General features: G+C 44.2%; 1 protein-coding gene across 1 annotated transcript in view; it reads right to left on the reverse strand.

Annotated features, from left to right (window-relative positions):
- The window catches only part of LOC143741674 (peroxisomal succinyl-coenzyme A thioesterase-like), a 58,319-nt gene that overhangs the window by 6,661 nt on the left and 30,817 nt on the right, over window positions 1-20,841 (reverse strand). The gene's annotated exons all lie outside the window — the stretch shown is intronic.

The raw sequence follows: 20,841 nt of genomic DNA on the forward strand, positions 1-20,841 counted from the left end.
CTTTGATAGGATAGTTCAGTGAGAGACAGGAAACAATTGGAGAGGAGAGAATGGAATGGGACCATAAGCCAGGACTTTAACTCGGGTCACCCCAGGTCAGAGCAATAGCCTTGTAGGCACATGTCAGAGTGCTGCACACAATGCTTTTTTTCTGACATTTTTTTAAATTTAAATCTTTCCTTTTACAGCATTTGTCCAATGTGTGATCTCCTTCCTTTCATGGATTAAGAGCCAGTCATGACAAACTTTACACAGAATTTGGAGTTGGCAAATATAAAATTGTGAAAATTGGCAGTATAAAAACTGCTTTATGGGAAAACGTCTCGGGTTACGACTGTAACCCTCGTTCCCTGAGAAGGGAACGAGATGCTGCGTCGAGAATCGACACATTGGGGAACACCTTCAGCGTGACGCGTCTGAAGCCTGTATGGAACTAGTCCAATATTGATTGGTGTTGCGTCATGACATCAGCCGTGACGTCGCATGTGACGGTGAGCGGAAGCTATAAAAGGGAACCGGATCATAACAATGGCATCTTTTGATTGGTCGAAGCAAGCCTTACTCAGGAGCGCTAGAAGTGTGGCCGAGGGACGCAGCGTCTCGTTCCCTTCTCAGGGAACGAGGGTTACAGTCGTAACCCGAGACGTTCCCTTTCGAGGGAACTCGCGCTGCATCGAGAATCGACACATTGGGGAACGAAATGCCCACTGCGCCACACTGAGAGAATACGCCCTGGTGTGAAGCAAACTGGCACACTCAAGACGAGAGAACCCGTGAACCCGGTGAAGAGGGCAGATCCAAACTGTAGTGTTTTATAAAAGTGTGAGGGGAAGCCCAGCCTGCAGCATCGCAGACCTCTTGGAGGGAAACTCCTGCTAGCAGAGCCTTAGAGGAAGCCACTCCCCTACTGGAGTGGGCTTTAAGCGCCAGAGGTGAAGGCAAATTACGCACCTCGTAAGCTGAAGAGATTGCTTCCACTATCCATCTGCTAATAGTTTGTTTTGAAGCAGGTGACCCCTTCCTAGGGGACCCAAAGCACACAAGTAGCTGATCTGATTTCCTCAATCCCGAAGTTCTTTGCACATAGATCTCTAGGGCTCGGATCGGGCACCGTAGATGTAACTTTGCTTGCTCATCCGACACATGCGGTGGATGTAACCGCATGTGGAGGATGGAAGGCCTGGAGAATTAAAGGCCGTGCCACATTTGACGGCACCTTAGGCACATAGCCAGGTCTAGGGTGGAGAATGGCCTTTACCTTGCTGGGAGCAAACTCGAGGCAAGAAGGAGCGACAGATAGAGCCTGAAGGTCCCCGACTCTCTTTGGGGACGTAATGGCGAGCAGGAACGCTACCTTGAAAGACATACATTTCTCAGTCACCTCATCCAAAGGTTCGAAGGGTGCCAGGGATAACCCCTCAAGAACAACTGCCAGGTCCCACGTGGGGACCCTGGACTGGATGACAGGCCTCATCCTCCTAACTCCACGAAGGAAACGAACTATAAGTGGGTGTCTCCCCAAGGTGCCCACCCCTAAAGGCATGTGGAAGGCAGCTAAGGCCGCCAAATAGACCTTAAGCGTGGATGGGGAGAGCCCGTCAGAGAAACGACTATGGAGGAACTCCAGCACTGAAGCCACAGGGCAGTTAACTGGGTTCACCTGATGTTCTCTGCACCATAAAGTGAATATATTCCATTTTAATGCATACAGTTTCCTCGTGAAGGGGGCTCTAGAGTTTAGAATGTTCTCGACAGCCTCAGTTGAGAGACCGGCATTTTATAGTTGGTCCCCCTCAGGGGCCAAACCCACAGCTTCCATAGCTCTGGTCGAGGGTGAAATATTGTGCCCTCGGCCTGAGACAGAAGATCCCTTCTGATCGGAATTTGCCACGGAGGACCTGCTAGAAGAACCATAATGTCCGAAAACCACACTTGGGCCGGCCAGTACGGGGCTACTAGGAGTAAGCTGATCCTGTACCGCCGAACTCTCTCTAGAACCCCTGGGAGCAGAGCGATCGGGGGAAATGCGTACAGACGTTGCCTTGGCCACGTCTGCACCATAGCATCCAGTCATAGAGGAGCTGGATGCATGAGGGAGTACCAGAGCGGACAGTGGGTGTTCTCTTGAGAGGCAAACAGGTCCACTTCCCCCAGACCGAACTCCCTCCATATCGACTCCACCACCTCGGGGTGGAGTCTCCATTCGCCGGGCCTCAGCCCCTGCCTCGACAGGATGTCTGCTCCCACATTGTTGTCCCCAGGGATATACATGGCTCTGAGTGAAATAAGTTTTCCCTGGGACCACAAGAGAACCTGATGCGCCAGTCTGCACAGAGGGCGCGATCTCAGGCCCCCCTGTCGATTTATATATGAAACCACCGACGTATTGTCTGTTTGCACTAGAGCAGCCTTTCTCAAACTTTTTTCAGTCAGGGCACCTTTCAAAAGTGCATAAAATCTCAAGGCACCCCAGTGTAAAATATAATTTAAAAACACTGCATAACCCAAATGTAAATGCAAATGTCCTGTTTATTTAGACAGAACAGTAATGAACAGAGCATAATACGAACTGTAAATAACAATAACAATAATAATAACAACTTTATAGCACCTTTAAAAACACAGGTTTGCAAAGTAATTCACAAAATAATTAATCAGAGACACAAATGCCATAAAACTGTAAGAGGTGGACCGCCCAATACAAGAACCCAACAACAAATCCAGACCAGGAGAACTAAAATGAAGTGCAGGATGCAGTTAAAATAAAATAAAAAGGGGCAGACATGAAAAATATATATATACAATACGATAAGAAAAAGATGCATGTTAAAAAATGCACCAGAGATAAGCAGGAATGTTTTTCCATATAGTGCTTGTTTTTTCATCCGTGCCATGCGCATGCACACACACCCACATACACATACACCCACACACACAAACAATAATCCACAACGAGAGAGGGAGAAAGATCTACATGCGCGCATGCAGCGCGCATACGCGCTCACACAAGCCGGGGGTGGGGGTGACCACAATCAATGAGAGACGAGAGCCTGGTGCGACGCACATAGCCGCCCTATCCTGGCAGGGATGGATGAGAGGCAGACACGGAGCTCCTGGTCCAGAGTCCTCAGTCGCTCCCTGTACTTGTTCTTGATGTACGTCAGGCTTGAAAAGCTCAGTTCGCACAGATAAGTTGTGGAGAAGGGTAGCAAAATAGCAAAATGGGTGCTCGAGCCCCTGCCCCATTTCAAAATAAATTAAAAGTGCCCTTCTCAAAAATATATCAATGATAATATTGTGGTCAATAAAAAAAAATTGTATTTGCTTATAATTAACATGACAATGTGTACAAAACTAAAGTGGCCTAAATTCACGTTTATTTTTACGTTTCTGTCAGTCTGAGGTGTTGTTGCTATAACGCGTTGCTATGGGTTGCGTCACTTGCGTCAAGTTGTGTGTGTGTCTTGCACGGATTTTTATGGTTAATTTTATATATATATATATATTTATCTAAAATGAATTTACAATTTTATTAATACGTTCATATGTTTAAAAAGAAGAAGAATGTATTTATGTAAACTCAAATATATTTATGAAATGTCAGATTTTTTGTTTTTTTAGCCTACGTAATTTTTTGGCGGCACCCCTGACACAGTCAGGGGGCACCCCAGTGTGCCGCGGCACCCACTTTGAGAAAGGCTGCACTAGAACATGATGGCCTCTGAGGCCCGGAAGGAGATGTCTGAGGGCCAGAAATACTGCCATCATCTCCAGGCAATTGATGTGCCATGAAAGGTGATGGTCCCTCCAAGTACCCCTGGTGTAGCGGCCTTCAATAACCGCACCCCAGCCCGTGAGGGATGCATCCGTGGTCAGAATTCTTCTCTGACACCGAAGAATCCCACACTACCCCCAGGGAAGTGGTTCTCTGTAGGGGAATTAAAGAACTTTTCTTGACATTGAGTCTTAAACCTAAGCACCTTAGATGGCTTAGAACAACATCTCGATGTTGAACCGCCCTCTCCCTTGACTGTGCCAAAATGAGCCAGTCGTCGATATAATTGAGGATGCGAATGCCTTGAAGCCTCAGAAGGGCAAGGGCAGCATCCATGCATTTTGTGAAGGTGCGAGGTGTGGTAAAAATAGTCTTGTTGTGGCTAAGCAGGCAGCAAGAAAAAGTAAAAACTCTGAAGTCTCTCAAACGTGATTTAATTTTCTTGTCAGGGCATGCTCCAAACAGTGTAACAGGGTTCCATCCACCAAAATTCCATTACAAGAAAATTCAGAAAGAAACAAAATAAAGGAAAAAAAAACATAACAAAATACTTGAGAAACATCAAACACGTTGGCTACTGGCCCAACAGTCACCCTTTGTTCTCTCTCTCTTTTTGTCCAAACAATCAGACTCTTTATAGTTGAGGCTCCACCCCTCAAATTCAAACAAACCAATGGCAAGGCTGTCTCAAATACAATCTACATAGCTTATTTATAAGATCATATTTAACATCAATATTCAAACATGAATATTAGCATCTTCTTTACCAAGTTCTATTTTCATCATGAAAACCAACGAGAATCTTAAAAGACCTGCATTTAATTTAATAACATTCAACATTTTCAATACTTTGGGAAGGTATAAGTAAGACTTCCTGTGGGCGAGCCCCTCCTATTAGGAAGTTAAACTTCCAGTAAATAAACTTATTTTGAACACAAAACCCATTTTAAGGGCGAAATCAGGGCCCTGCAAAACTGCTTCTTGACATAACAGATCTTTAAGTGCTGTGAAAGCTCCTTCACACTCCACTGTCCAGTGAAATCTAGAAGGACTCTTTTTGGTTAAATCAGTCAATGGGGTAGCCAGAGTTGCAAAATGGGGAATAAAACGGCGATACCACCCAATTAAACCAAGGAACGATCTCACTTGTTTCTTTGTCTGTGGTCTTTGAATATTTTGAATACACTTAAGCTTCTCCACTTGTGGCTTAATCTGACCATGGCCAAGGAGGTATCCCAAATACTTCACCTCTCTTTGTGGCCACTAGCATTTGGTGGTGTTATTGGTGAGTCCAGCTTTCTGAAGCCTACTTAAGATATCACAAAGATGATCTAAATGTTCCCGCCATGTTCCACTATATATCACTACATCATCTAAATATGCTGCTGCATATTGGTCACACCCAGCAAGTACATTGTCCATAAGTCTCTGGAACGTCGCTGGTGCTCCGTGTAACCCGAAAGGCATTACATTATACTGATATAGTCCTGTGGGGGCACGGAAAGCATTATATGGCTTACAAGAGGGCTCAAGGGGCACTTGCCAGTATCCTTTACAAAGCTCTAGTGTAGTCATGTAACGTGCATGACCCAGCCTTTCAATCAGTTCGTCTATTCGAGGCATCGGGTAGGAATCAAAGCAGGATACGCTGTTCAGTTTTCTAAAATCTGTACAAAACCTCAGTCCACCATCTTTCTTGGGAACCATTAGTATAGGACTTGACCACTCACTTTGGGAAGGCTCAATTATTCCCATCTCCAACATCGTTTCAATCTCCTCCTTCAGTTTCTCTACCATCCTCTCAGGAACTCGATAAGGCTTCTGTCGAATTGGAATTTCCTCTTTCAAGATGATGTTATGGGTGACCACTTTGGTACGCCCCGGTCTTTCTTGGAAGAGAGAGGGAAAAGATTGACGTACCTCTGCGAGTTGTTGTTGTTGTGGTTCACTTAAATGTAAATTACAGCCAGGATCCTCCGCTGAAAGTAGAATTGGTTCCATCTCTAACTCATCTTCTTCCTCCACGACTGCCCGCACCATCAGTACCACTTGTTCTTTAGGTTCAAGCCTCCTCTCCTTAAACTCTCTCAACAGGTTAACATGAAGGATCTGTTTAGGACGTTTTCTTTCAGGACACAGTATCTCATATGTTACAGGTCCAAGTTTTCGGGTTATGACATACGGACCCTGCCACTTGGCCAACAGTTTGCATGTACCTGAAGGTAAAAGTAAAAGAACTTTCTGTCCAGGTTTTAGGTTCTTTTCTCTGGCATGATGGTCGTACCATACCTTCTGTCTCTTCTGGGCATCTTGTAGATTTTCTTTGGCCAAAGTCCGGAATGTCTCCAACTTGTCCCTCATCTGCAATACATAAGAGATGACACTGCACTGGGCTGGTTTCTCTGCTGTCCATTCCTCTTTGAGCATGTCCAGGGGACCTCGAACCTGCCTGCCATACAAAAGCTCAAAAGGAGAGAAACCAGTTGAACATTGGGGAACCTCTCTATATGCAAACACAAGAAAAGGAATCCATTTATCCCAATCTCTACCTGTCTCAGCCACAATTTTTTTTACCATGCTTTTTAGTGTGCCATTAAAACGCTCAACTAAAACATCAGTCTGTGGGTGAAACGATGTAGTTCGGATACCTTTAATGCCCAATTGGTTATACAGTAACTTCATCACATTAGCCATGAAATTAATCCCTTGGTCAGTAATAATCTCAGAAGGTACTCCAACTCTGGAGATCAAATCAATTAAACATTTCACAATATGTTTAACATGGATCGATCGCAAAGGGTACACTTCAGGATATCTAGTTGCATAGTCACAAATTACCTTGGCAAATTGGTTACCTGAACTACTCTTCACTAAAGGACCAATTATGTCCATACCTATTCGACCAAAAGGGGTGCCAATGATTGGTAAGGGCTGTAAATAACTTCGATCTGCCTTACGGACAGGAGCTACAACCTGGCACTCAGAACAGGTCTTACAGTAATCTTGTACTTCCTGATACATTTTGGGCCAGTAGAATCGTTGACTAATTTGCCCATAAGTTTTCTGCTGACCTAAATGTCCAGACCAAGGTATAATATGACCTAGATGTAAGATCATCTTGCGCAGTTCAGTAGGCACAACCAATCTGGGACTCTCTGTGTCTGCTATATACACAAGATTGTCTTTTAAGATAAACTGATCCCCACCAAACTGTGGTACACCCACAGGCTTACCATCTACCTCACACAATTTTTGATACACCGGTTGTAAGGTAACATCTGACCTCTGAAATTCCCAAAAATTTTCAGAAATCCTCCATTGAGAATCAATGAAATCTGACTCAGGTCCAGGGAGACATGGCACAATATCCTGGGCCCTAACTTCCCCCCTATGTTTGTCTTGCTTTCTTTGTCTTTTACTCTTTCTAATCTTCCCACCAGACCCAAACAAATCCGGATGGACATCAGGAAGGGGTTGTAGCCCTTTAGATTGAGATCGAGTTACCACTGCACAAGTTTTGGGTGTTGCATTGACCAGATCAATTAAAGAAGGAAAATCATCACCTAACACCACATCATATGCCAGATTGTCAATTACCCCCACCCTCAGCAAAAATGCCTGTCCATCGACAACCATGGATACATCAGCAGTTGGATAGATTTTTTTCTTCCCCATGTACACAACCTAAACATACTGTATCCCCATAGTTTAACACTTCACAGTTCAGTAAATGTGATTTTACCAAGGTTTGTGTACTCCCCGTATCTAGCAGTGCTTGAGCAGGCTAACCATTGACAAATACTGATAAAATATGTCTATGCTTGTCAGTAGATTTTACCAGTTCATTGGACAACTCCTCTCGGGGAACATAACACATGTTTGTTACCTTGGGGTTTCTTAATGGGCAAAGAGATGCCTTATGCCCAGGCTGCTGGCAGTAAAAACAAATCAGAGGCCCTTTGGCAAAAGTAGAAGTTTTCCCCACTACTCCCACAGTCTAATCACTGGGCTCCTCAGTTTTACCCTTACCCACAGTACCTTTGTAAGTCCGTTGTGGTTCCCGATGTGCTGCCATATACCTCTCTGCCAATCTCGCAGCTTCCTCTCCCATCTGGGGTTGATTTTCTTTAACCCAAGTCCTCACATCTGGACGAAGAATCCTCAAGTACTGCTCAAGAATGATCGTCTCTCCTATCTGATCCTTGGTCTTGACTTCAGGTCGCATCCACCTCTTGTACAACCCTTTAATTCGATTATAGGTCTCTCTGACACTCTCACCAGATGGCACTGTGAGACTCCTGAAGCGTTGACGATAAGTCTCCTCCGTTACATTGTACTTAGCTAGTACTGCAGCCTTAATGTCCTCGTAGAAACTCGACAACTCGAGCCGCCCATTCATCCGTTAGCCATCCCCACGTTCTTGCAATACGTTCAAAACGAATAAAAAAACTTTCCACGTCTTCCCCCTCAATGAATTCAGGAATTCGTGGTTCATGATAACGTCTATGATTTCCATTACACGAGAGTAGATGTTAAAACTTCATGCTGATTTGTACTCGGCTTTCGCCAAGATAAGCACCAACTAAGACGTAGCTTTACAGTAACCTATGCTTCTCCATCCATTTACGCTTCTTTCCATCTGGTGACGTGAATCTCCTTCTGTCTGGTGTTAATAGTGTATTTGCGCGTCAGCACACACAACGGCTGCAACCACAGTGCGGTCCCCCCATAACAACCCTCTGGATTGAGCGGAGTAGGGAACATCTCTAGGGTCTTCAAGTGGGCACCTTCCATCCTCAGTGTTTCGTCGACTAGCCCACGACACCTCAAGAGGGCTCGACAGTGACTCTGGCGTCCCAGAGTCACCCCCCTCCGTCCCCCACTCAAATCAGCCCAGCTTACTGACCTCTACTTCCCTCTTGCTGCTGAGACCTAACCACAATCTCACAATCTCTCCGCAAACCAACCATACGCGCCAACCCGTTTGACTAAGACTGTCGAGCCCCACTGGTGCGTTAATATGCAGTTTCAGTGGCAACGGTTCCGTATGGCATACCACCTACCGCAAAACACAATATCTGCCCAACCACCCGTCATTCACGCAATATACACAGGAACGTAATGACTGTAAATACAATACAACCTCTACAAATAAACCAACAGTGCTGCTGAGACCTAACCACAATCTCACAATCTCTCCGCAACCCAACCATACGCGCCAACCCGTTTGACTAAGGCTGTCGAGCCCCACTGGTGCGTTAATATGCAGTTTCAGTGGCAACGGTTCCGTATGGCATACCACCTACCGCAAATCACAATATCTGCCCAACCACCCGTCATTCACGCAATATACAGGGGAACGTAATGACTGTAAATACTATACAACCTCTACAAATAAACCAACAGTGCTGCTGAGACCTAACCACAATCTCACAATCTCTCCGCAACCCAACCATACGCGCCAACCCGTTTGACTAAGGCTGTCGAGCCCCACTGGTGCGTTAATATGCAGTTTCAGTGGCAACGGTTCCGTATGGCATACCACCTACTGCAAAACACAATATCTGCCCAACATCCCATCATTCACGCAATATACACAGGAACGTAATGACTGTAAATACTATACAACCTATACAAATAAACCAACACCCTTCAAGTTTTCAAGAATTCTACGAAACCGTAGCATGGCGGCCTGTACTCAGCCAGCTAGAATCTTTCCGTCTCAACCACAGCCAGTTGCTGCTCCTTTCTGCTGCTTCAGATAAGTTCTTTACTGTGCGACGCAACTCTTGACCACTGAATCCGACGTCTCTGAGGAACCGGGTTGTAGAGTGTGCCACAAAACCTCGACAACCCACTTCCACTGGATAAACCTGGACTCTCCATCCTCGCTGTTCTGCTTCAGTAGCCAGATGAGCATACCGCAATTTCTTCCTCTCATATGCCTCATCTACCGCATCCTCCCATGGCACTGTTAACTCTATCAGTTGAACAATGCGTGCTGATCCAGACCACAAAACAATATCTGGTCGTAGGTTAGTGGTGGCAATCTCAGGTGGAAAAATAAGCCGTTGATCAAGATCAGCCAGCATCTTCCAGTCCCTAGCAGCTTCCAGTTGTCCTTCGCGAGAATTGGTGTTAGCACCTTTTCTTGGTGGTTGCTCGCCTGGGCGGAGGAATATTGTCTTCTGCGTGTAATGTTTTGCTAGAACAGGCGGCAACTTATTGGTCATACTACGCTTGCCTTCCAATGCTAAAGCCAAACATCGCAATACTTGGTCATGGCGCCAAGTAAACCGACCTTGGCTAAGAGCCACCTTACATCCTGTCAAAATGTGCCTTAATGTGGCAGGTGATGAACACAAAGGACAAGAGGGATCCTCTCCTACCCAGAGGTTTAGGTTCTGCGGTGATGGGAGAACATCATATGTTGACCTAATAAGGAAACTGATCCTACTCTCTTCCATTGACCAAAGGTCTTGCCAGCCCATTTTTCGTTGTTCCACACTCTCCCATCTCATCCAGTCTCCCTGCTTGGCCTGGGAAATGGCCTTTATACATCTCATCCTCTCCTCCCGCTTTCGCACCTCGTTGACTACCAGCTTCCTCCTTTGAGCTGGGCCTGCCTTGTGCCATTTAGGAGGAACTAAACTGAGCCCAAAACCCCCTCTTCCATGCTGTACCTGTCCCACGATATCCCCAATTTGAAGGTCAGCCTTTGCCTCTACTACAGATTTCTTTGCTGACCACTTTCTACCAGTTTTTACCACAGGGGCTGCCTCCCTTACACATTTGTCGCGTGACTCTGCTAAAGTCATTTCCAGTCTGACCTTGGCACACTTAAACTCCTCGGTTAAAGCAGAGACTGGCAGCTGCAATACTCCTTTACTATAAAGTCCCACTCTGCTGAGGCAGCGTGGAACTCCCAACCCTTTCCTGATGTATGAACTTATTAACGCTTCCAGCTTATCCACTGTTGTCAAAGAAACCTCGTACACAGTCAGTGGCCACAGCAACCTTGGCAGTAGACCAAACTGAAAGCACCAGAGTTTTAGTTTGCCTGGTAGAGCACAGCTGTTTGTGCTCTTCAACCCTTCCACTGCTTGTCGTCTAACTTCTCCCACTCGAACTGTGTCCTTTAGATCCCCATCGTACCATCTCCCTAGACTCTTCACTGGCTTCTGAGAAACTGTTGGTATTGCCTCACCATTAATGAAGAATATTTTATCTACTACCTTGCCTTTAACTATTGAGATGCTCCTTGATTTAGAGGGCTTAAATTGCATTCGTGCCCATTCAATATTATCTGTTAACTTCCCCAATAACCGATTAGTGCAGGCTACCGTTGTAGTCATGGTTGTCATGTCATCCATGTATGCTCTGATTGGTGGTAGTCGCATCCCAGAAGCCAAGCGCTCTCCTCCTACTACCCATTTTGATGCCCTAATGATTACTTCCATTGCCATGGTAAAAGCCAGTGGAGAAATGGTGCATCCTGCCATTATTCCAACCTCTAAGCATTGCCATGTAGTGCTGAATTCTGGAGTTGAGAAACTAAATTGCAAATCTCCAAAATAGGCTTTCACTAAATTTGTTATCGACATCGGTACCCTGAAAAAATCAAATGATGCCCAAAGAAGCTCATGTGGCACTGAACCATATGCATTAGCCAAATCCAGGAATGTCACGTGGAGCTCCTTCCTCTCCTTTTTAGCTGATTGTATTCGTTGCCAGATAACACTGATATGTTCTAAGCATCCTGAGAATCCTGGAATGCCCGTCTATAAGGTACTGCTGGTGATTGACTCATAGCTGGTATGCTATAAACAACAGGGTGAGCTTGAGGTGAATGCATCATACCTCTAAATGGTGGTGGATGAAAAGTTCTTGGTGTAGGTAAGGGGTGGTGAGTATTTTGGCTGACTTGCTCTTCAAACCCCCATTCATTTCTAGGTTTCAGAAAAATGGTGGATTTCAAATCATGCAGTTCATCAAACAGAACTTTCTCATTTCTTTGTTGTTGTCTCATGAAATCTCTTATTTCTGTCAAAAATTCCTGTCCCATAACAACATTGTCTTTACCATCTCGAGGAGTACTAGCTGTCCCAGTCTTAGGTCTTACCACCAGATCAATCTCTTCTTGAATATTGCCTGCTTGGTGAAACATGCTTGAAATGGCTTCCTCCTATGCATCAGCCCCCAGCTCTAAATCACCAACCTGAGCCTCCAATGTATCCTCTTTTCCCTCTGAGAACAAAACAGGATGTGCTCTGATAATCCGTAGAGTACCAGAATGCCCTTCAGCAGTCATCTTACTACTTCCAGTTTTCCTCTTCTACTGCCAGTTCCCGCAGAGACATCATAATTCCACTTCTGACACCATTTGTGGTAAAAATAGTCTTGTTGTGGCTAAGCAGGCAGCAAGAAAAAGTAAAAACTCTGAAGTCTCTCAAAGGTGATTTAATTTTCTTGTCAGGGCATGCTCCAAACAGTGTAACAGGGTTCCATCCACTAAAATTCCAATACAAGAAAATTCAAAATAGAAACAAAATAAAGGAAAAAAATAAAATAAAATAATATTTACATGAGAAACATCAAACACATTGGCTACTGGCCCAACAGTCACCCTTTGTTCTCTCTCTCTTTTTGTCCAAACAATCAGACTCTTTATAGTTGAGGCTCCTCCCCTCCAATTCAAACATACCAATGGCAAGGCTGTCTCAAATACAATCTACATAGCTTATTTATCAAACGAAATGCAATTTCTGTAAAGCTGCTTTGAGACAATGTGTATTGTGAAAAGCGCTATACAAATAAATTTGAATTGAATTGAAATTTGAATTGAATTTATAAGATCATATTTAACATCAATATTCAAACATGAACATTAGCATCTTCTTTACCAAGTTCTATTTTCATCATGAAAACCAACAAGAATCTTAAAAGACATACATTTAATTTAATAACATTCAACATTTTCAATAATTGAACTCCTCCTTCTTTGGGAAGGTATAAGTCAGGCTTCATGTGGGCGAGCCCCTCCTATTAGGAAGTTCCAGGAAGAAGGTAAGACAAAGAGTCACCATTAACAAACATATCATTATTTGTGTAATTTACATTCACCTTCTCATTTACAGGCACCAAAGGCTAAGACCAACAAACATGAGTCGCAATGAAATGTGCACCATCCATTCGACACATGTGAGACAAAACAGTAAATAAACTTATTTTGAACACAAAACCCATTGTTTGGTTCTTTGAATTGAAAGTTACATACCTCGCTTTATCACACGAGGCGACAGTGCTAGGCCAAACGGAAGAACTTTGTATTGATACGCTTTTCCCCCGAAAGCGAATCTTAGAAACTTCCTGTGTTGGGGAAGGATGGAAATGTGAAAGTAAGCATCTTTCAGATCTATTGTGACAAACCAGTCCTCGGACCTGATCTGACTCACGATAAGAGGTATAGTCAACATTTTGAACCTGTATCTCCTCAGAGACCGGTTCAATACCCTTAGATCTATTATAGGTCGTAACCCTCCATCCTTTTTGGGAACTATGAAGTACCGACTGTAGAACCCGGCTTCCCTTTCTTGGGGAGGCACCTGTTCTATGGCCTCCTTAGCCAAGAGGGACTGAACTTCTTGCTCCATAACCTGACCCTGCTCTGGACTGACCAGTGAGTGTGTGAACCACACCACTGAATCTTGGTGGACGATATTCAAACTGAATTCTGTACCCCTTTTCCACTGTGTGCAGGACCCACTGAGATATATTTCGAAGACCCTTCCAGGAGTCTAGATAATCTACTAGGGGGATCTCTCGAGACTGACCTCGAGTGTTGTGTTTGAGATATCGGTGACCTGAAGCACTTGATTGGCAGGAACTAACCGACATAATAATTTTTCTATAGGCCTCGTCGAGAGGGAATGCAGTCGACAGGGCCGTAATGTTTTCGGGCGGACACTGCGATTTGCGTTCGTTGAAAACCGATGTGTCCCGAAGCGCACGTAGCGACGGGAAGCACACATCGATTTCCTGAGGGCTCCACGAAGGAGCGAGATGTTGTTGCTCGATCATGGGGGGGGGACCACCCTCAGAGGCCTGCGCAACAAATCAGGGCCTCTTAGTTGAAGCCTTCCTAGCCTGGATGACAGTCCTCAGATCTGCCTTCTGCCTTTGTCTCCTGAAACCTCTCGACGACAGTATCGACTGCGTCGCCGAAGAGGCCAGAAGACGAAATCAGGGCATCGAGGAGGAAACCCTGTCCTTCTCACCGATGCCCGACAGACTTTTTTCTTTTCTCGGATGTCGTCGAACGAGACCTCCCCGCTGTTGTCCACCTCCTTAAGGAGGTCGGCCTGGTACTCCTGCAGAAGCCCCATAGGGTGCAGGCACGCACCAGCCCGACCTGCCGCCATATATGCCTTCCCAACAAGCGCCGAGGTGGTACGGCAGGGCTTGGAGCGAAGCGTCGGAGCCCTACGATGCAGCATCGGGCGAGAGATGGGTTGCAAAATTCTCTTCGACCCGAGGCATCGTCCCATAGCCCCTCTCCCTCGACCCCATTACGTTAGAAAATATATGGACATTGGGGCTAGAGAGACGAGAGGATAAGGGCTTGTCCCACGATCTCGACACCTCGGTGTGGAGATTGGGAAAAAATGGGAGACTCCGACGTGAAGGTTCTGGCCGGGATTGCAGGAAGCGCTCATCAGGCATGTTTTTTCTCGTCGCTTCCTGCTTATCTAGGGGCCATTCGATTTTTAATTTACCCACAGCCCGGGTCACAACCTCCAGCAACTCCTCAAAGGAAGGTGAATGTGATGATGGAGTCTCACATCCACCTGCCTCGATGTTCAAACTATCTGATCCCTCAGAACCAGATAGCTCGAACATCGGGTCCCTCTCTCGGGCGGAAGAAGCCGCTGGGCGGGCTTCCACCTCGCGAGCGAGACCGTGGGAACTGGCCGATGAATGTTGAGAAAGGGCCGAAGCCGTCTCAACATCCTCAGCCAGATCCCTTTGCGATCCCCATGAATGCAAGCGCCGCGCCGCCTCAACAGACGCGAGACCTGATCCATGGGGAGCGCGTGCCTGGCTTGATTCATCGAACAGACCAAGCCGGGAGCGGAGCGTTCTCATGGGCATTTGTTCACAGTTCGCACAGACAGCGCCCTCAAGCGCTGCCCGTGCATGCTCCGCTACAAGACAAACAACACAAAGCACGTGAGTGTCACCCTCGCTTAAATAGCGCGGACAAGGGGACGCACACTGCCTGAATTGTTTATTCTTTTCCATCACTATTACCTTGCCGAATAAACAACACCAAATAAGACACACAGTTTGACATAGAACGCTTGCTGAAGAACAGAAAGCTGCCATTGTTATGATCCGGTTCCCTTTTATAGCTTCCGCTCACCGTCACATGCGACGTCACGGCTGACGTCATGACGCAACACCAATCAAGATTAGTTAGGACTAGTTCCATACAGGCTTCAGACGCGTCATGCTGAAGGCGTTCCCCAATGTGTCGATTCTCGACGCAGCGCGAGTTCCCTCGAAAGGGAACAACTCTGTTATATTTGTCAGGAGATGTTAATCAATAAAGCAGATGAGACAGGAGAAACAAACGGCATCCATCTTTACTCTTTCACTTATTTTCTTACACACATTACGTCAGAAAACACGTCAACAGTTCTGGCTCCCTTTTCAAAATAGTAATATTCACCCTTTTTTAAGAACATCAGTGTGGCGAACAGGACGAGGCCGAGGGCCGTGAGAGAATGGGTCGAGGCCGTTGGTGTGATTACTGATGAGCAATACCTGTGGGATGCAGCGGTCTCGTATCTCTTATGGAGGAGCGGAAGCATAAAAGGAGGAGCGACGATCGTGAAGATCGAGAGAGGACCAGGCCTGGACTATTTTATTTGATCTTTTGTTTTATTATGTGTGGCGGACAGGCTTGTGCACAATTCAGAATTGAATTGAGAATGACTCCTGAATTCCAATTCAATTCTTGAATTGGAATTGAATTGGAATTGATGTCAAAAACAGGATCTAGAATTACAATTCGAATTTGAATTAAAGGAAACAGAATTGAAATTCAATAGAAATTCAAAGAAATTCATATACATATTTTAAATGAAGTGTTTAACAATGAAGCTTTACAGTATATGTCAGATATGATTGCATTACATATTCTATAAATGATATTAGTTTGAACTACTTGTACAGATTAGATTAATAGGAAATGTTTTCCACCAGCAATGAATGTCAAAAGCTCTAGTCACAGAACAAATAATTAAGTTTGATTTATTGTAATTGTAATTTTGTGGAACATGACGGAACATGACTCCATTTCCCAGAATTACTTTAGTAAATCTTTAAAAAAAATAATTGAGGTGGACATTTGTTTATATTATATATATATATATATATATATATATATATATATATATATATATACTCACCTAAAGGATTATTAGGAACACAATACGAATACTGTGTTTGACCCCCTTTTTCGCCTTCAGAGCTGCCTTAATTCTACGTGGCATTGATTCAACAAGGTGCTGAAAGCATTTTTTAGAAATGTTGGCCCATATTGATAGGATAGCGTCTTGCAGTTGATGTAGATTTGTGCGGCACATCCAGGCACATCCAGGGCACGAAGCTCCCGTTCCACCACATCCCAAAGATGCTCTATTGGGTTGAGATCTGGTGACTGTGGGGGCCATTTTTGTACAGGGAACTCATTGTCATGTTCAAGAAACTAATTTGAAATGATTCAAGCTTTGTGACATGATGCATTATCCTGCTTGAAGTAGCCATCAGAGGATGGGTACATGGTGGCCATAAAGGGATGGACATGGTCAGAAACAATGCTCAGGTAGGCCGTGGCATTTAAACGATGCCAAATTGGCACTAAGGGGCCTAAAGTGTGCCAAGAAACATCCCCCACATCATTACACCACCACCACCAGTCTGCACAGTGGTAACAAGGCATGACGGATCCATGTTCTTATTCTGTTTACGCCAAATTCTGACTCTACCATCTGTCTCAACAGAAATCGAGACTCATCAGACCAGGCAACATTTTTCCAGTCGTCAACTGTCCAATTTTGGTAAGCTCTTGCAAATTGTAGCCTCTTTTTCCTATTTGTAGTGGAGATGAGTGGTACCCGGTGGGGTCTTCTGCTGTTGTAGCCAATCCGCCTCAAGGTTGTGCGTGTTGTGGCTTCACAAATGCTTTGCTGCATGCCTCGGTTGTAACGAGTGGTTATTTCAGTCAAAGTTGCTCTTCTATCAGCTAGAATCAGTCGGCCCATTCTCCTCTGACCTCTAGCATCAACAAGGCATTTTCGCCCACAGGACTGCCGCATACTGGATATTTTTCCCTTTTCACACCATTATTTGTAAACCCTAGAAATGGTTGTGCGTGAAAATCCCAGTAACTGAGCAGACTGTGAAATACTCAGACCGGCCCGTCTGGCACCAAGAACCATGCCACGCTCAAAATTGCTTAAATCAGTGGTTCTCAACCCCGGTCCTGGGGGCCCACAGCTCTGCACATTTTATATGTCTCCCTCATTAAACACACCTGATTCTAATCATCAGCTCGTTAGGAAAGAGCTCTTTGAACAGAACTGGGTGTGCCAGATAAAGGAGACATATAAAATGTGCAGAGCTGTGGGCCCCCAGGACCAGGGTTGAGAAACACTGGCTTAAATCACCTTTCTTTCCCATTCTGACATTCAGTTTGGAGTTCAGGAGATTGTCTTGACCAGGACCACACCCCTAAATGCATTGAAGCAACTGCCATGTGATTGGTTGATTAGATAATTGCATTAATGAGAAATTGAACAGGTGTTCCTAATAATCCTGTAGGTGAGTGTATATATACATACATATATATACACAGGTGGAACTCAAAAAATTTGAATATTGTGCAAAAGTTCATGTATTTCAGTAATTCAATTTCATAGGTGAAACTAATATTTTTAGTATATATAACTATATACATATGGATGATTATACATTTCAGAGGGCCGACATTTCTGTATTTAAAATCCTTTTTTTTGATCGATTTCTTGTAATATTCTAATTTTCTGAGATTTTGAATTTGGGGGTTTCATAAGCTGTAAGCCATAATCATCAAAATTATAACTTTTGCAGGATATTTAAATTTTTCGAGTTTCACCTGTGTATATATATATATATATATATATATTTATATATATATATATTAGAAAAAAATGTATGCAGGGTTGAGGAGTGACTAGTTACATGTAATGAAATTATGTTTTTAAATTACAAAATGAATGTAATTGTAAATTAATGTATTACTGAGGTAAAATGTGTTATTCAATTTGTTACTAATCAAATTAAAAGGAAATTGCTTTACAATGATAAAGTAATCCAAATAAAAAAATCCAAACCACATTTATAATGTGTAACTTATAAACTTAAGCAATTACATTTCCAAAGTAACCTTCCTAACACTGAATGTATGTGAGATTTAACACATTCTATCTGTTGTGTGACTGTGTGGAATTTCTTTGAAATACCATGAATTTAATTCCACTTCCTGTCATTCTAATTCCAATTCAAATTCAACTTCATGTGGGGCGGAGTCAATTCAATTCAAATTCCAATTCATGAATTGAATGAAAGCCAATTCGGAAATTCTGAATTTTGCACAAGCCTGGTGGCGGCAGTAGACTGTGAGGGACTGCCGTCTTTACTTTCGTTTTTGTATTTGTTTATTTATTTTATTAAAATCTTTGGAATGTTTGCCGGTTCCTGCCTCCTTCTTCCCACAACTTCTAACCTTGTTACAATCAGATTTTAGTAACATAGTCATTTAACCACCTAGGCTTCTGAGCATAACGTTTGGGTCTAGTGGTATAAGTGTGTGTGTAGTGACTAGTGAGCAGTGTTCTCAGCCAGAGTTATTGGTGTGCCTGGAAATACAGTGAGATGGGAAGCATTCTGTCTTTCCATCACTAATGTGAAGTTTCTTTTGTTTAATATTCATTGTATTCTATTTTCACATCTTTTTGTTAAGGACTTTTATTTTGGTGTTGAGTCCTCAGAGAGAGGATGATGTAATGAGAAGCGGGAGTGCGGGAAAGAAAGAGGGATAGAGAGGGTGCGAGCGAGGAGTGTGGTGTTGCTCTGCTCTCTAATTCTAACACTCTGCTCAATAAAAGTTGTTAGCCGTCAATATTCCAAGTCCATCGTCATTCTTGAGATTAATCCACGGACAGTTAAACCCCACGCCTTACATATTTGGTGGCAGCGGTGATGGTCTCCGGCCTCTTTGGAGAAGTTTATGCTGGACGGGTAACTTATGGTGACGAAAACGAAAAATATATGATATTTGCTGCCCTTTCATCATAGAGACTGGATCAGTTGTACTGGTGGGTTAACTCAGACTGGAATGCGTTTTGCTTAACGTGTAACGTTTTCATTTACATGGACTGTATTCATACGGACTATATTTATAACTTTAGAGCAGCTTTATTGTTTTCACCATCGTGTGAGTTTTCTTTTCATGTAGGCTACAGTTATATATTTCGTTTATTTTGGTGAATAAAAAAAAAAAAAAAGAGTAAAGAAGACGCCTGCATCTCGACGGTTCGAAGTTGGCTCATTGCCAGGATTTGACGACGCTCACTTTTTCTGAAACGTGTGCGCGTGTCTCCCTCTTGTGGCGGCCTTCGGTAACTGCACATAGCCGAGAGTAAAAGGAGAAAGCACTGCAAATGTGACTTATAAAATAGACTTGTTATAAGTGTTCATCTACTTTTTTTTTTTTTCAACATTTTTATATATACATCCTCACTACAAAAGTCACAGTATAAGTCCAACTTGCAGACAATCTTTATCAATAAAAGACTTTGCTGGATTGAACTGGTTGGTACAACTGCATTGGCATTACTCTTTTCAAACATGGCAGAAGACAATGTAACAACCCCACAAGTGCACTTCAGAGCTGTTTTACCTCCAGACTTCACTGGGGATGGCAACGAAAGCTTTTCTCAATGGGCTCGTCGTTTTCAAGTATGCTGCGAGACCTCAGGTATGGACAAACCTCAGCTTGCCAAAGTACTTCCTTCAAGATTGGCAGGTGCTGCATTCAGTTACTGGGATAGTTTGTCAGATGACATCAAAGCTGATTATGACAGTACATGTAACAAGATTGCTACAGTTTTTGATCACAAACAGCTACTGAGAACTTTTCAAACATACTTAAATGCCAGACCGCGTCGGAGCAACGAGCCATTTGAAGTGTTTGCTGCTGATTTGACCCGCCTTGTTAACCAGGCTTTTCCGGATTATGGAGAATCTGCCATCAAAGGTGAAATTTTGCGACGCTTTATAGCTGGACTTGAACTTTCATTGCAAACTAAACTGTATGAGTTTGGTGTAACTACACTTGAGGATGCAATTAAAGTAGCTGGTCGGTGTGAGAGGGCACGTTCCACAGTCACTGAGCCTTTTCTACTGCCGACATCCTCTGCACCTGAACCTGCCAAGGTACACAGCCTCACAACTGAGTCTGCCAATATGCTCGCAGCGCAGCTCAACGACCTCCATCTGAAAGTAGACAAACTTCAGTCTGTCGTGACTATGTTGACACAGCCTTAGCCTCATCACACCAGTTCTGTCTCACCTCCTGATCGTCACTTCACCTATCGTCAGAGATCACCTTCACTTGACAGGGTGAAAGACAATCACTATATGCCATCTTCTCGTTATCAACATTTCACTGCATCTGATGTGCCCTACTCCAGAGGAAGATCTCCTGTACGTTCCAGTAACAGTCATAGCAGACTACACGGGAGCCCCGGGCCAAGTTATCATCAGCAGCAGCAAGGGTATGATAGACCCTTACGATACGACAGCAGAGAGACTCGTTTTAGCCCTCAGCAGAGATATACTGCATACGATGACTCAGTGCCTTCTCAACCCAGCTACAGGCATCAACTGAAAGATGACAGCAGCCCAGGTGAGAACCGAGATCGATGGAGGGATGAGCAGTATCACAGACGTCGCTCTCC

This window comes from Siphateles boraxobius, unplaced genomic scaffold (assembly GCF_051911475.1).
Source record: "Siphateles boraxobius isolate OS27281-9 unplaced genomic scaffold, OSU_SipBor_1 19, whole genome shotgun sequence".
NCBI classification, from domain to species: domain Eukaryota; kingdom Metazoa; phylum Chordata; class Actinopteri; order Cypriniformes; family Leuciscidae; genus Siphateles; species Siphateles boraxobius.